Source organism: Onychostoma macrolepis, chromosome 07 (assembly GCF_012432095.1).
Source record: "Onychostoma macrolepis isolate SWU-2019 chromosome 07, ASM1243209v1, whole genome shotgun sequence".
NCBI lineage: Eukaryota > Metazoa > Chordata > Actinopteri > Cypriniformes > Cyprinidae > Onychostoma > Onychostoma macrolepis.
The window spans coordinates 48,959,003-48,975,479 of NC_081161.1; the positions used below are offsets into that span (position 1 = coordinate 48,959,003).

General features: G+C 41.7%; 1 protein-coding gene and 1 long non-coding RNA gene across 3 annotated transcripts in view; one reads left to right on the forward strand and one right to left on the reverse strand.

The window, feature by feature from the left end:
- Positions 1–16,477, forward strand: part of LOC131544177 (carbonic anhydrase 4-like) — a 144,113-nt gene that overhangs the window by 115,499 nt on the left and 12,137 nt on the right. The window lies entirely within an intron of this gene.
- Positions 56–4,107, reverse strand: LOC131544210 (uncharacterized). 2 transcript variants are annotated; one of them, XR_009272059.1, is made up of 7 exons: positions 3,006–4,107; positions 2,727–2,895; positions 1,752–2,654; positions 1,542–1,642; positions 1,310–1,386; positions 534–726; positions 56–194 (listed from the first exon to the last, which is right to left on the reverse strand). It is a non-coding gene; the product is annotated as an uncharacterized LOC131544210 (long non-coding RNA). The 2 variants fall into 2 exon arrangements; XR_009272058.1 differs by having other exon boundaries at positions 1,542–1,645.

The following is a 16,477-nucleotide window of genomic DNA, read 5'->3' on the forward strand; positions in this document are numbered from 1 at the left end:
TAAATTAAGGATAACCAATGATGGAATAAACATCAATCAGAGCAACTTGCTCTTGTTGAACAATAGTAATAAGTCCACACTTGACTGAAGATATGGGACTGAGTTGGTTCGAGAAACTGGAAACGTAAAGCTTGCATTGTCACGTGTACTACCTGAGGACTCGCATGTAGTCACTGTGGACCGGCATGATCTCTCTGCAGGAAACAGACACAAAGACAAATTAGATTGATACAGTCCATGAGCATTATGCCTACAAAGACATAAGTCTTCTTTTGTTACATTGAATTCCAATGAACTACACAAAAGCGAACAACACTCTGGCCACTCTGGCAAGTATCAGGGCAAAGACACATCTCAGCACCTAGCTAATCACAAGCATTTGTTTCACATCTGTCAGCTTGCAGCCTAAATACACAGTTGTCTCCACTCAAGCAATCCGACAATCATCATATGTGTTACAAATCATCAGACGAGACCAGTGACTAGCCAAATACATAAAGGTGGTGAAAATTTACTGAACTACCACTACTTACCAATATTTATCCTTGAGACTGGTGTCTGAATTACTGGCTCCAGACTTTACTGAAGAGAGGTGGGACAGAGGCTCTTTCAGACAGGTAGCACTGTTCTGAAAACTGGAATTTTGAGCAGGTGTTGTCATTGTTTCTTCTTGAAGAATCATAAATTGCCAACAGATTGTGCTTTGACATGATGACATGATCCTCTCTGCAAGCCAAAAAAAAAAAAACAATAAAAAATTATAACGGTAATAATAAGAAATGTACCAACTGACCGGCTAGGGACCAGAATCAGTCAATTTTCAGCCTGCTTCAACTGGACCGGTGATCGGCCAGTCAGTCTCACATTGTTCCCTTGTTTTACTAAATAATGCACACAATGTTTCCTCATGATAAATAGTTTTACATCACACACTGTTGTAAACACGCAAATGCGTGCTTGACCCCGCGACAACATGAGACTGTGTAAATATAATTTGGAAGATTATGAAAAGATTGTGATTGCAATGAATGACTGAAAATTGTAGTATAGCAATTTTGTCCATATCAATCACAATAGAGTTACAATAGATGAGCAAGTGACCAAAAGGTAACATGTACGATCTGACAATTATTGATGCAGGGCAGTTCCAGTTTAAATCACATAAATCAAATGTACTCAATGAAGTTCAGTGCTGATAAAGCTTAGGAAAAATTTGAGACTTTGTTAAGGAAAAGGTTAAATGATTTAGTAGTACTTAAAACTTGTTTAGTAAGGACGTCATTAATGTATGCTGAATAGTACAACTTACCGCTATTTATAAATATATCTAATCCAAAAGGAGACTTGCAGGAAAAAGAGATTGATGAGGGCCGTCATGTGCAACCTCTTGTAGACGTAAGAAAAAAGAGATAAAACAAAATACATTGTCCTAAATAAGGCAAATTTGTTTCAAGCATGTCTTTCAATCTTCCAAATGCATGTAATAAATACATGGCTATATTCAGTGAAAAATAAACAGCTTTGCCTCACAAATGGCTCACCTGCTAGAACACAACACACATTGCAGCGACCAAAGTTTGATTCCACGGCCTGGTGCTGCAATCCTGGTCTTTTTCACTGTGTTTCCTGTTGATCCCTACTGCTGCTGTTCAACAAGTCAGATATGGCAAAAAATACATCCTTAAAAGTAAAATAATAATAATAAATAAATAAATAAAATAATAAAATATTGAAATAGATTACAATCTCACCACTTTCTTTGGTGTCACAAAGGTCCAAGCAAGTTGTTTCCTCCAAGTAAACAACCACTCATGAGTTTGAAAGCGCTGCCTAAAACGTGACAGAAGTGAAAGTCAACTTTTACAATTATTATGACAAGATAACTTACACAACAGAAGTGTATTCAGCTAGTGTCTGTATAAAGACAACATACTTTTAACATAAAGGATTTGATAATGTTCAGTTTACTTACTTTAAAGTAGTTTCTTAGATCTTAGCAATGACACCAACCATGTACCTAATCTGAACGGTCACAAAAATCACTAAAAAAGGTCCAGAATATGTTTTCCAGAACTTTAAATTAACCTCAGCATGTGGACAGCCAAACACTCTGAACTTCCTACTAGTATCAGACTCTTCAAATTTTCAAATGACAAACTTCTCAAAAGCCAAAATTAAACACACATTGCATTATATGCAGGTAGTTCAAAAATCAGAAATATGCAAGTAAAGTTGGTATTTCCCTCAATTTGTTTCGACCTAACTGAACAAACGCAGCCTCTAATAAAAATTAACAAAATATTCTATTACATTGGCCTTAGGTAATCATTAGACATTAGTAACTTTTAATAATAAGCCAGTTTGTCAATTTAACAAAACCAAAACAATGCTTATTAAAACAGTAACGTTAACCCAAAACCTGTTAGTGGTTAACAGAACAGTAGGTACAGTAAAATAGATACTGTTCCATACAACTAGTGCTGTTTAAGTGTTATGGATGTTAACTGAAGGTCCATATTTAACATGTCTCTCTCCACTCATGATCAGAGACATCAGCGATGAGGGTGAGGACTCTTGGATTCACTGACAGTTGCTTCTTGTTTTTCTTCGTTTCCACTTTTGTGCCCTTCTCAGGATTGATGTTGAAGAAACACCTTTTTGAATGCAAGAATTCAAAATCAACCACTAGATAAAGTAATTTTTTCTAAAAGAGAAAAAAAAATTACCTCTGAAGGAACTCAAGTGTGGAGCCCAGACCCACAGGATAGTGGATATTGAGGCAGTAATAGCTTGCAAACATCATGCAGACAGCAGTGATGAAGGTGGGGATCTGGTCGTTCACAATTTTTTGGTCTACACTGAGCATGAATTGCTTTGCAGCATAACATGATGTTCCTGCAAGAAGATACAGTAAGCAAATAACTTAACACCAGCCTATATATATATATATATATAATATTTTCTTACATGAGCGCAAGCTCCTTCAGTAAAACAGATTAACTTACCACATACAATGACACATGGTGTCACAGGCAAGCTTTCCACTTGTACTTTCTTCAACATAGTAGAAGAGGTTCTCCTCTTTTTCATTAAAATAGGACAGTAGGAGGAGCACCAGATCCTTAACATCTTCTGAGCAGCCCTCCAACTGTCCTCTCAAAATTTTTAACTTTGTGACAGCCTGCAAAACTTGTTTGCTCTTGTCTGCACAAACACCTCTCAGGAAGTCCAGAACACGTTTTCCTTTTTTCCACATCACTGAGGAAAGTCTCTTTTAGTGATACACCAGTAAGGTCATGAAAGTGAACCATCATGCCAGTCTCCTTAAACAAAAAAGGCCACTCTTCCATGACTGTTCCACTGTTTATTGCCTTACACTGGGAAAAGTAGGTGAACTTCATAAGAGTTTTTACCTCCTCTGGACTGATGGTTGCCTGTTCACTGAGCACCTTCAGTTTATCTTTTTTCTCCTGTTGACTTTCCAGTGTCTCACTCACTGGCATGAATTTCATGTCCCACTGTATGCAGCCATATGTGTCCTGAACAGCTGCCCTTCGTTCAGCTGGGATTTCATCAGTATCATACTCATCTGACACCCGTTTGCGCTTCAATATCCGTGGTACTGAAGACCACTTTACATTTTCAATTCGAGCTTGTAACTGCTTGACCAGTGAGTGATATCCTGGTCCTATCACATCACCTTCTATGACATCTTGCAGTGACTGCGGATACTTTCCAACCATTTTCTTGGCAACTTCTGTCGAGGCTTGTCTATTGGGAGAAGCACAGGCATGCATCATCTCAGAAGCGACAATCCTGATCATTTCTCTACGTAACCGTGGGCTTGGCCTTTTCCCTCTCTCCAAACACTGCATCAAGGCTTCAGGAAGCTTCTCCCATGGAACCTGGAAGCTGTCAACCCAATCTGCAGCAGTAATTAGGTGGCTGGGTGAGATTGAGATTGAGGAGCATGCTGAGGATGCTGGAGAGGTTAATGTTGACTGGCCATGGAATTCTGTGGTCTGTGCTGTAAAATTAATTGAAATTCTAATGTACTGAATGATATTTATCTTAAAGGAATATTTCACCCAAAAAATAACATTTGGTATTCATTTACTCACCCTCAGGCCACCCAAGATTTAGGTGACTTTTTTTCTTCAGTGGAACAGTAAATAATATTTTTAGCTGAAACTGTGGCCCTCTGTGAGTCATATAATAGCAGTCAAAGGGAGCCACCTCTTTGAGAGTCCAAAAACATATTCAGACAAAAAATTAATACCCATTGCTCATGACGATACATTGAGGTCTTATGAAGCAAAATTATCGGTCTGTGCAAGCAACTGAACATTATTTACCTCAAATTCACTGTGTGTGCATATTGTCCTGAGAGCAATCGTTTACGTTGAACCGGTGAACACTGTATCAAATCACAGACATGGTTTTTGCTTCTGGAGTGCGTGTGGCCAATCAGATGCATTTCTGATCGTCCATTGGCTGTTGCTCACAAATGTGGCCATTTGCATGTCAGAAGTTGCAAACATGTCTGTGATTGGCCATAATGCTCACCAGTTCAACATAAATGATTGTTCTCAGGGCTGTTTCCATACGCTGCCAATTTGAGGTAAAAATGTTGTAAATAATGTTCAGTTTCTTGCACAAATTGATTGTTTGGCATCATAAGACCTCAATGTATCATCATGACCAACGGGTATTAATTTTGTTTTGTCTGTATATATATTTTTTTTAGTCTCAAAGAGATGGCTCCCTTGGACTGCCATTATATGAATCACAGAGGACCGCGGATTCAACTAAAAAACTTTTTTACTGTTCAACTGAAGAAAAAGTCACATACATCTTGTAATGTCTGAGGGTGAGTAAATGAACAGCAAATTTTCATTTTTAGGTGAACTATTCCTTTGTTACACTTAAAAATACATTACTGCATAATGTACTTACTGGTTTGTTTCCAAGCAGCCACCAACTTCCTAGCTTGAATCGGCCTCAGTACTGAAAGAAGATCAGTTTCCTGGATGTACTGAAAATCTTCAGTGTTTTCCACACCCAAAGACTGTAGCGTCTCTAATACAATATTTACAAATGAGGTTGGGAGGTCTGGTAACACATTAATAATGGCACTGCTTATGTTGCTTGGCTCCGCATCATCCATTTCTGAGTAAGGGGAAAAAAACTCAACTAACAACAATGACAGTGCAAGGGATTCATTAGTGTGATAACACACTGTGTTTCAATGGAACCATTTGGTATCCATCCTTCATGTAAGAAGCCAACGGATAGAAATCAGACAAGTCACTGATGTTCAGACACTGCATCTTTTCATTGTCTTTCCTCACTGAGTACACATGGTACTGAGGAAGTAACTCTGCCTTGTACATTGATACCAGAAGATAAACAGTGTTGTTTTTTTATGAAAATAAGCATAAGTTCACCAAACTCCACCAAATCAGTGTTCCCAGTGACAAGGAAATGTCCTTTTTTGTATGATGTTCCTTTATACATCATTTCTACTGTGACCTTTGTGTTGGTCTCAGTGAAGTCAAACTGTCTGACAACATCTTGAATGGCTTTACTGTATAGTGCTGAGTAAAATGGACAACCACCTTTAACTTGCAAGACAGCCTGATCCATTAAGCCTGCTGAAAGGTAAGCCTGCAACATCTGATGTCTGTCAGACAGAGTAAGACAGATTTTTGAAATTCCTCAATTTCCTTGCACTATGCTTACTTTCGAAGCGCATGGTCCATAGTCTGATCAAGGGGCCACATTTCAGGATCAGTGCTGGGTAGTGACGTAAATAATGGTGCTTTGGTTTCAGGTTACTTTCTGGGAATAGAGCTTTTCTCAACTCTAAATATTCTTGAATAAGAACATCAAGATATGCAACCTGAGCGACAGAGATTTTCTGAGCACATATCAAATCCACAATGTCTTTCAGCAGCAGAGTCAACTGCCACACATCATCTGCTGTATCTTTTACATTGTCACCAATTATGAGAGGCAGCAGTCTTAAAAATTCCAGTTCTGTATTGCGTTTCCTGTGAGTTTAGCTGCTTGAGGGTTGACCTCACATGGCTTAGCAGAAGCATCAGAGGCACAGTATTTGAACTGTTTAATGCGCCGATTTAGGGTGGAGTATGTGAACCATGCTTTTTTTTTGATGAAATACTTAAGATACAGTGCAACATCATAAGACAAAACACCCTCAAAGATGTCATGTCCTAGACAAGATGGCAAACCTGGCTGACACACATTAAAGTATTTCAAAGAGTTGAATACTGACTTGAATTTTACTCCCTCCACTTCTTGTGTATCTTCAGTCTGGATGCGATCTACAGCTGAATTGTAGCTCTCAATGGTGCGGGGTGGTCCACACAGATTAGGATCGTCACCCTGAAATTCAGATCGGGTTATTAGACAGTATCTACAGAAATGTTTTGCACGGCTGAAATTTTCAGAGAAGCCACCAATGCAGTGTGAACCTAGATTATCTCCAGCAATGCAAAACAAGGTTCCTTTGACTGATGTTTCATCTGATACTGCAATCCCATTCTCCTCCAATTCCTTTAAGTCTGCTAGTAAATCAGAGAACAATTTAGCATGCCCAAATCCTTTGAAATCTTTCTCTCTGCACAATAAAACAAGTGACATGTGGTTTGTGTCAGACCGTACATGAAGTGGCAAATTAGCAACAGATAAATAAACGGCTAACACTTTATGTCTCGTCTTTGCAGAGTAAATTTATAAATTATTAAATTAAATCTGTGATCTGTCTATTTGAAATCTAACTCAGCACTGTTATTTCTTAGCCAAATTTAACTTGAGCTTCATATATAAATTATGATATTGGGGTAAAAAACATAATGATGCCGCATTATGTAATATATAATGTAAATGAAACGGCACAGAACAAGATACTGAAGCAATCACATGGTTTTTGGCGAATGAAGCTTCAGACGTCATATGTCACGTGCTTTTGGCAAGATTAATCAAGTTCCAATACAGTGAAAGGGTTAGTTAAGCCAAAAATGAAAATTAGCTCATGATTTTACTCTAATCCAAGGTGTTTGAGACTTTCTTCCTCCAGATGAACGGTGAGAATATGCTAGTCTCACGGGTTTGTTTACAGGAGCAAAGGAAGCAAAGTTTCCTTACTTTAGCAAAGGAAAACAAGTCTGCTCTTGGCTTATATCGAAATCCTCCATCATTTTTCTTTACAGATCCTCGTTTTGTACTTCTAATTTGTGACCGGTGTTTTGTTTTGCTCTCTCCTCCGCGCTTCTGCATTCAAGTTAGAAATTTTGTCCAACTTGAGACTGCGCCGCCACCATGTCACTGTCACATGTGGCATCAAAGTACTGCAAGAGTGTTTCGAGAGCAGGGTTAAGGCTAAAATGGATATGTATGACGTTACTGGGCATGCACACATCAATACAACATAATTTTTAACACACTGTACAAAAAAAATTAAATGTCATTGTTCTTGCTAGAAAGAGCGTTATTAAAGGACAGACAGACATTTTCACCAGAACTGAAGAACACATGAGTGTCATCCACTCCACTGGTACCTACAAATAATAATAACAATAATAATAATAATGTGGGTGTCAGTCCTGTCTTGTGTTTCCCCCTCCTCTCGTGCCCTTATTTGGTCTTCCTGTTCCCGTACTTGTTTGTCATCATTAGTTTATTAGTCTCCAGCCGTGTTTGATTTGTTCCCCACCTGTTACAGTTCTCCTCGTTTGATTTCTGTTTTTAAGCCCTGCGTTTCCCTGTCATCTTGTCAGCTGTTAATTGTCTTTTTGGTGTTCCTTAGTTTGAATAAAGTGTGTTTTGGAGTAACTCCTCGTTTCCCTGGCTCCAGAGAGGATCCTGACAGTGGGTTAATGACTTGGTTATGAAATACAGTTTATATAAGCTCTTTGTGTTCAGAAAATAAACCAAGCAGAGTAAACTGATATTGAACACATGAGTTAACTCACTCACACAAACCCCAAAATCCCTGCTGAATAACCCAAACCTTATTTATTTAATCAGTGTTATTACTATGCAAACACTGCATTGCTTATTGATGTTAAATATATAAAGTAAGGAAAGACTGACTGAATAATAATAATAATAAAAAAAAAAATATAAAAAAAAACCTTAATGGTAATATTGCCATAACCACACACACACACACACACACATATATGTGTATATATATATATATATATATATAGAGAGAGAGAGAGAGAGAGAGAGAGAGAGATAGATAGATAGATAGATAGATAGATAGATACAACAGAAATATATTAAATTAATTAAACTATACATTTAAATTATAATAAACAAACAAATATATATTATAAAAACTACACAGAGAAACAATCAATGCATTAAACTATACATTACAATTATAGCAAATGAATAAATCATATAAATGAAAAACTTCAAATAATGAATAAAACACAAATATTACAAATACATTAAATTATAAATTAAAATGCTCCATCAGGACAAGACCACGAGAATCAGAAAAGCCCTTTACACAATCTGACATGGCTGCGGTTAGAATTGAACTGCGGGTTTCGTCTGGTCAGAGGAGAATTGACCCCCAACTGAACCTGGTTTCTCCCAAGGTTTTTTTCTCCATTCTGTCACAGAGGGAGTTTTGGTTCCTTGCCGCTGTCGCCTCTGGCTTGCTCAGTTGGGGACACTTACTTTCTAGCGATTATTGTCGATTTGATTGCACAGATACTATTTAAACTGAACTGAGATAGACAATGACATCTCTGAATTCAATAATTAAATGCCTTTAACTGAAAATTGAGTGTTTAATTTTATCATTGTACATTACTGACACTCTATCCTCCAATTTGATACTGTTAAGTGCTTTGACACAATCTGTATTGTTAAAAACGCTATATAAATAAAGGTGACTTGACTTGACTTAAAGGCATTGAGTCCCCATCTAAGTGTAAACGGGAGCTGAATTGAAATCTTGTTAGCTTGTAAACCTCGCAATGGTTTAGCAGATGTAGTTCCCAGAGGGAACTCGAGCTGCGTCAGAAATGCTTTGGGAACGCCCCTGTGTTCCCACACTCTGAAACACGTGTGTTGATTCGTCTGAGGGAATCCCAGCTGATGTCACCGGCGGAGATGACGTAGCGACCAGGAAGTTATAAAAGCACCTGCGGTGGAGACAGCGGCAGCTTCAAAGTGAAAGAAGCGCTCTATGTGTGTTACGTCCTATTTACTGTTGTTTGTCCCATATTATTATTATTATTGATATGGCATCTGGCAAGAATGCTAACAAGGGATAAAGACAGTTTGTGCGTTACTTGTCTGGGAGCGAAGCACACACAGTCAGCTCTCGAGGGAGCTGACTGTCCACCTTGTGTTCGTCTTTCAATGCGGATGCTTCGCTTCCGGAGATCGCTCTTTGAGGAGGGCGATCTCGCCAGGGTTCCCCGCGGTTCGGATCCCGCCTCTGCCGAGGCAGAGCAGCGCCTTAAATCGTGGGGATCGCAGATGGATCTGGATGAGATCTAGTTCTCACTCGTTGGGGACGGAGGCACGTTCTGAAACGGTTTACTCCGCCCCGAGAGAGGGCACGGCGTTCATATTGTCTTTCTCTGAGGAGGGAGATGATGCGAGCCCTGATCGAGACGAGTCTATGGCACCACAGTCTTGTTTGAGGAACTGTTGGAGGTAGTGACTAGTGCTGTGGCCAAGTTTAACATTGATTGGCCAGCAGAGAAAGATCAACAGGAGCGTTCTAAAAGCAAGCTAGATGAACGCTTCCTGCGCCCTAAGTCACTGCCTCCACGCCGGGGCCTGCCTTTTTTACCCCGATCTGCAAACTGTGGTGTCTAGATCGTAGTATAAACCATACTCGGCCCGCCTCTTCAGTCCATATGTTTCTCATTATTCAAACGCAGTAGGGCTGAATGAGTGCGGTTATGGGAAGATTCCCCAGGTCAAGGATACGCTTGCGGGCTATCTTTCGCTTGGTGGTGTATCTTCCCTTTAGGCCCCGGTGTTGCCCACCAAGCCGCTTCGGACTTCTTCGGCTTTGGTGGGTAAAGCTTACATGGCAGCGGGTCAGGCTGGAGCTTGCTTGCACACTATGGCGGTGTTGCAGGCATACCAGGCTGACCTGCTAAAAGAAATGGATGAGGGAGAAAATATTAAGAACGATGATATCGCTGAATTGCATAGAGCCACAGATTTGTCTCTTCGTGACACATAGGAGACCGCCAGAGCAATTGGGCTGTCTATGGCCATGGAGAGACATCTGTGGTTGACCCTGTCTAATATTAACGATAAAGACAGGGTCTTTCTACTAGACGCCCCTATTTCACCTTCTGGACTGTTCGGCGACGCGGTAAACACTGTCGTCGACAGGTTTTAGGAGGCTAAGAAACAGGCAGAAGCTTTTCAGGGATTTCTCCCTCACCGTTCTCAAAGTGGAGCTGGTAGGCAGAATCAGCCCCAGCCGTGTACCAGCTCCTCATATCGAGAAGTCTAAAAATGGAGCGTTGGCACTCGTAAACCTCCTCAAAGAGAAAGTCAGGAGGGCGGGGCGGTGCTCCAGGTCGAAGTCCTCAAGGGAGATGACGGATCTGAAGACCGTCATTTTCAATAAGAAGGCTTTGGCCAAAAGGTCCTGATGCTTTCAGTCCAGGATGTCTGAGGGCAGGCCCCTCTGGGGAAGAGTGGTACACACCTCATTATATGGTGCCCGTCTCTCCTCAGTGCCCTCACGAGATTGGTCTGCCAACCCTGCCACCCACGGTGCTTCAGGGCGTAGCGGTCTCCGGCAAGTATATCCCTTAGCCTCCACCCGGAAACATAGTGGTTCTGAGGGGCTGGCTACCTCCAATAATGTCTCTAGAAAAGCTAGATCGGCCGTCCCCTGCCAGTCCTCCGCTTCAGGGCACTGAGCTAGCAGTTCAAAGTACACCAGAGGCCAGTCTCGAGAGACTGGTTCCCTTAGTACATTATATGGCAGCGTGGAAGCTTCTGCCAAATGTATCTCGATGGGTCCTGCACACTGTAGAGAGAGGGTACAAGATTTAGTTCGGGTGGCGTCCGCCTCTATTCAACGGGGTGTTTCTCACTCTGGTGGGCCCCAAGGAGGCTCTGGTAATGGAACAAGAAGTAGCTACTCTCTTGAGGAAGGAGGCCATCGAGGTGGTCCCTCCTCTCGACAGAGAATCCGGGTTCTACAGCCGTTACTTCATCATTCCAAAGATAGATGGGGGGTTGCGTCCTATTTTAGATCTGTAATTGTTGAACCGCTCAGTCATGAGACTCAAGTTCAAGATGCTTACTATCAAGCAAGTCATGTCCCAAATCAGGTCCAAGGACTGGTTTGTGACTATAGATCTGAAAACGCCTACTTCCATATATCCATCCTTCTTCAACACAGGAAGTTCCTGAGGTTTGCTTTTGATAGCAAAGCGTACCAATATCGGGTTCTTCCGTTCGGTCTAGCACTCTCACCCCGCACTTTCACGAAATGTGTGGATGCTGCTCTCGCTCCCGTGCGATTCCAGGGCATCCGCATACTGAATTACTTCGACGATTGGTTGATTCTAGCTCAGTCAGAGCAGGTAGCAGTTCGGCATCGAGATGTTAGCCCTTCTAGAAGACTCTCCATGGGAGATTCCCGTCCGGTGAGATCTTCTCTCACAGGCAGGGGGCACCATTTTTCACCCCGCCCAGAGTTGTGGAAACTGTGGGTGTGGCCCCTGAGGGGGCACAACTCATAGCATCCGGTCTCTCAAACGAGGTTGTGGAGACCATCCTCCAGTCCAGAGCTCCCTCTACGAGGAAATCGTACACTGCTAAATGGCAACTGTTCACTTCCTGTTTTCACAGCTGTCAGCTGGACACAGTAGTTTTCCCTATCAGGTCAGTGTTGAAATTTCTGCAAAACAGATTTGCCTCAGGGTTATCCTCCTCCATGTTGAGTGTCTACATGGCTGCTATTGCTGCTCACCACGCCCCTGTGGGCGAGCAGTCTCTAGGCAGGAACCCGCTAGTAACTACATTTCTCCGGGTTACCAGGAGGCTGAGGCCTCCGGTTCGCCCAAGGATGCCTACTTGGGATTTGGCTGTGGTTCTAGAGGCCCTTTCTGAAGCCCCCTTCAAACCCCTGGAAGATGTTCCTTTGAGATTTCTTACAGTCAAGACTGTATTTCTTTTAGCCATCTTTTCATTGAAGAGAGTCGGTGATCTGCAGGCCCTGTCAGTGGCCCCATCATTTCTCGAGTTTGCACCTAGTATGGCGAGAGCATTTCTGTACCCCAGGCCGGAGTATGTCCCGAAGGTGCCCTCAGTGGCTCCATGGCCAGTTATTCTGTCCACCTCCCTTTCGGGATTCTGACCAGGAAAAGCTTAATTGTGTGTGTCCAGTGCTCTGGACACATACGTTCACAGAGCTGCCCTTTGGAGAAAGTTGTACCAACTGTTTGTGTGCTATGGTTCTTATAAGATGGGTCTTCCTGCTAACAAGCAGACCCTCAGCAGGTGGATAGTGGATGCTATTACCACAGCATATGAGTCTTCTGATCTCCCCTCACCTCTGGGGGTCAGGGCTCATTCTACTAGAGGTATGGCGGCTTCTAAGGCCTTCTCATCTGGTGTTTTCAATGCACAATATTTGTAACACTGCGGGATTGTCCACCCCTCTGACCTTTGTCAGGTTCTACAGCCTTGACCTTGATGCCACTACTGTGCCGTTCCACACTAGGCAGGGATTTGTCAGTATGGTGGCGTGGGCATTGTCGTTCCCAAAGCGTTTCCGACGCAGTTCGAGTTCCCTAAGGGGAACGTCCCAGGTTACATATGTAACCATGGTTCTCTTAGGGAACGAGATGCTGCGTCACATACCATACTTTCTGCCACCCTGCGAGTGCTTCCTTCACTTTGAAGCAGCCGCTGTCTCCACCGCAGGTGCTTTTATAACTTCCTGGTTGCTGCGTCATCTCCGCCGGGTTGGTGTCAGCCGGGATTCCCTCGGACGGATTACACACGTGTTTCAGAGTGTGGGAACACAGGGCGTTCCCAAAGCGTTTCCGACGCAGTTCGAGTTCCCTAAGGGAACGTCCCAGGTTACATATGTAACCATGGTTCTCTTAGGGAACGAGATGCTGCGTCACATACCATACTTTCTGCCACCCTGCGAGTGCTTCCTTCACTTTGAAGCAGCCGCTGTCTCCACCGCAGGTGCTTTTATAACTTCCTGGTTGCTGCGTCATCTCCACCGGGTTGGTGTCAGCTGGGATTCCCTCGGACGGATTACACACGTGTTTCAGAGTGTGGGAACACAGGGGCGTTCCCAAAGCGTTTCCGACGCAGCGTCTCGTTCTCTCTGGGAACCATGGTTACATTGGTAACCTGGGACGTTTTGACTGTCATTCAGTAGCACTAGTTTGTGTGTGTGTGCGCGTGTGTGTGTGTGAGCGTCTGTGTGTGTGCGAGTGCGTGTGTGCACCTGTGCCTACTTAACCATATTTTGGGGACAAATTTGTACCAATAGAAAATACAGTTTGTACAGTATAAAAACCATTACGCCTATGGAATGTCCCCATTTAGATAGCTAAGTAAACGTGTGTGTGGGGGGGGGTCTTTTTTCTTTTTTTTTTCTTCTTTCTCCCCACCCCCCTCATGCAGGAATCACAGCTCTGGAGTATCACTTTGGTTTAGCATTAACATGTAAAGTAACTGTTTGTTTTGTCAAAACATTTGTGCTTTGGTTCATACTTGTGTCACGCCCCTGGACTGTTTTGTTGTGTTTTTGCTCCCCGTGTGTTCCCTGTGACCCAGTTTTTCCCCTGTCTGATTGTTAATTTGATTTCAGGTGTGTCCCCTTAGTTCCCTCATTATCCTGTCATTATAAGCCCCAGTCCATTCAGTTCAACTTTTTCGGTCTTTGAGTGTCTACCCTGCCTGTGACCTGTGTTCCTGTTTGAATAGTAAACTCTAGTATTGTGAAATTCTTTGTCTCCTTGTTTCTGGTTCCTGTGCTTCCCTTGAAGTGTGACAACTTGATTCAACTAATTCATAAACATTTGATGTTTACATTATTTTAAATGCATGTTACACAAAATAAATAAAGGCCTAACATATTCTTAGTCAAGGTAGCAAGTGTTTTATTCATCTCAAGTTAAATGCCCTCTTTATGCTGTGAAATAACATTTAAATGTTTAAGGGTTTGTGCATTTGAACTTTCTTAAGTTCCAGTTTTCAAGTTCTGGGGCTTTTAATTTTATTTTTATTTTTTTGTGAATTTGCAGCATTAATTTGTGCTCAAGGTCTATTTTCAGTGTAGAAAAACAAGTTTTAAAGGACTGAACTTTTCTTTTCACGCTTTCAGTTAAATGGAGTATTCATAAACAGTTTCTAGAGGTGTTTTGTATCCAAGAACACTTCTTTGTTGTAATTAATGAGAAACTTGAACACATTGTCCTTTGGTATAAATATTTGTTGACTTCTACTTCACTACATTTTAAAGATAAAATTGATATAGCAGCTTCTATATGTATGCACCCACGCACATATGTACGTTTTTTTGAAATGTGGGGACTTTCCATAGACTTTTATTACTTTTATACTGACCAAATAAAATGTTCTAAGCCTAAGCTTACCCCTTACAGAAAACCAGTTTGAATTGTTACACTTTCAGATAACCATCATTTACTCATTCCCACCAAGAGCCATTACAAACAAAAGGTGAGAGTCTTCGTCATCTGGCTCATTTGACTTACAATAAGAGAACAGGAACTGACAGGAACCTCTTGCTACAAACTTTGTATATCACAATCGTTCATCTGATGTCATCATCTTCACCATAAATGCTAAATACAATATATATATAACTACTTCAGTTTGTATACTGATACATTGGAACCTAGATTTAAAATTTTACAAATTTGTAATCCAACAGTAGCATAAACAAGTACACACACCTACAAATTTGTACTTGAAATCTGCCTACAAACTTGGACACTTTTTGTCTGTACTGTACACACATAATCTGCATTGTTAAAAGCGCATTAAAAATAAAGGTGACTTGACTTGACTTCTTTCGCAATAATTATTTTGCACGTACTAATGTGAAATAATTTACAAAATTAAATTATTAGTGAATGAGACCCAATGTCCTGGCAGAAAATTAAGTCCATTTCTCTGCAGATTTTGTTTTTGCAGTGCATGTTACAATGCTTTATCTGTATAAAAACAAATTATGTTGCATTGCTGCTTTTAATTGAAAGTTGCTGTAGTTTTCTATCCATTTCCCCTTACATTTTGTCAGTGTTTATCACCCCCAACATTGTTTGCATGCAATAACAAAAAGTCATAACAAAGACAAAGCTCATGGGGGTGTAGTGCCTGTAAACTTTGCCGCTCTGTGGCTTTGCATCAATACACAGATTCTGTTCTGTTATTTTCTCCACAGTCACGGGTTGGTTGGAAAACAAGGAGTAAGCTGAGGCGAAGATGTATATGAAAACAAGTGCAAATGATCAATGAAAAAATCAGAAACTTAAACAACCAAAGACACCTGGGACTAAAAAAAGGTAGCTAATGAAATAACTCAACGAACCAAAACAGCGTGTGGAATTACCATTCCCTCCAGTTGGCACAGCCTGGCGCTTTACAGAAAACATTTCAATTTGGGAGAATGTGCATTGACGGAGCAGGGAATCATCACAGAGGAGCCGTCAGAAGAGATGATCACGGTGGATCAGAAGACCTTGGTTGATCCAGGAGGAGACAATCATGGCAGAGGAAGTGACCACAGCAAACCTGGAGACCCCAAGGAGGAGCCAACGGAGGAAAGGACCACGGTGGAGAGGGAGACCCCCATGGCGAAGCCAGTGGAAAATAAGCCCTTTGTGGAACCAGCAGTGCTGGACCTCCCTAAAATTCTGGCAATAGCAGGGGACTTCGGTGGACCCAGTAACCATGGTGAAACTGGCGGTGATGCAGACCACCTAGGTGGAGTCAGCGGAGCTAAGACAGGTCCTGGTTTCTGCGTCAAGATGGTAAAAGTAACAACTTCCTTGGAGCGTAGAGTGGACTTTAGTTGCCAACTTTGCTTGTCTGTCTAGAGCAAGATTTTATGTTTATTTTGGTCTGCTCTACACTGTGGTATAAAGGTGTAGTATATTGTTGTATATAAAAATGGGACGCTGACAGAACCTTCCCCACCTCAAAGTTCTGAAAACTCTGCTGTTACGTTATTGCTTTTATACCACCACTTCAGAAACGAGAGTCATCTGAAGGAGGCTAGAGGAGGCAAACTCAGGAGGACTTTTTTTGATCACAATATGTTCAAAATTGCTGCCGCATCTTAGGGCCATATAGATCTAGAACAGAGGTCCTGGAGAGTTACTTTCTGTCAGACTGGTTCTGGTGTGTTTGAGTGGGATTGGAGATGAACTCCTCAGGCCGGGCACTCTCCAGG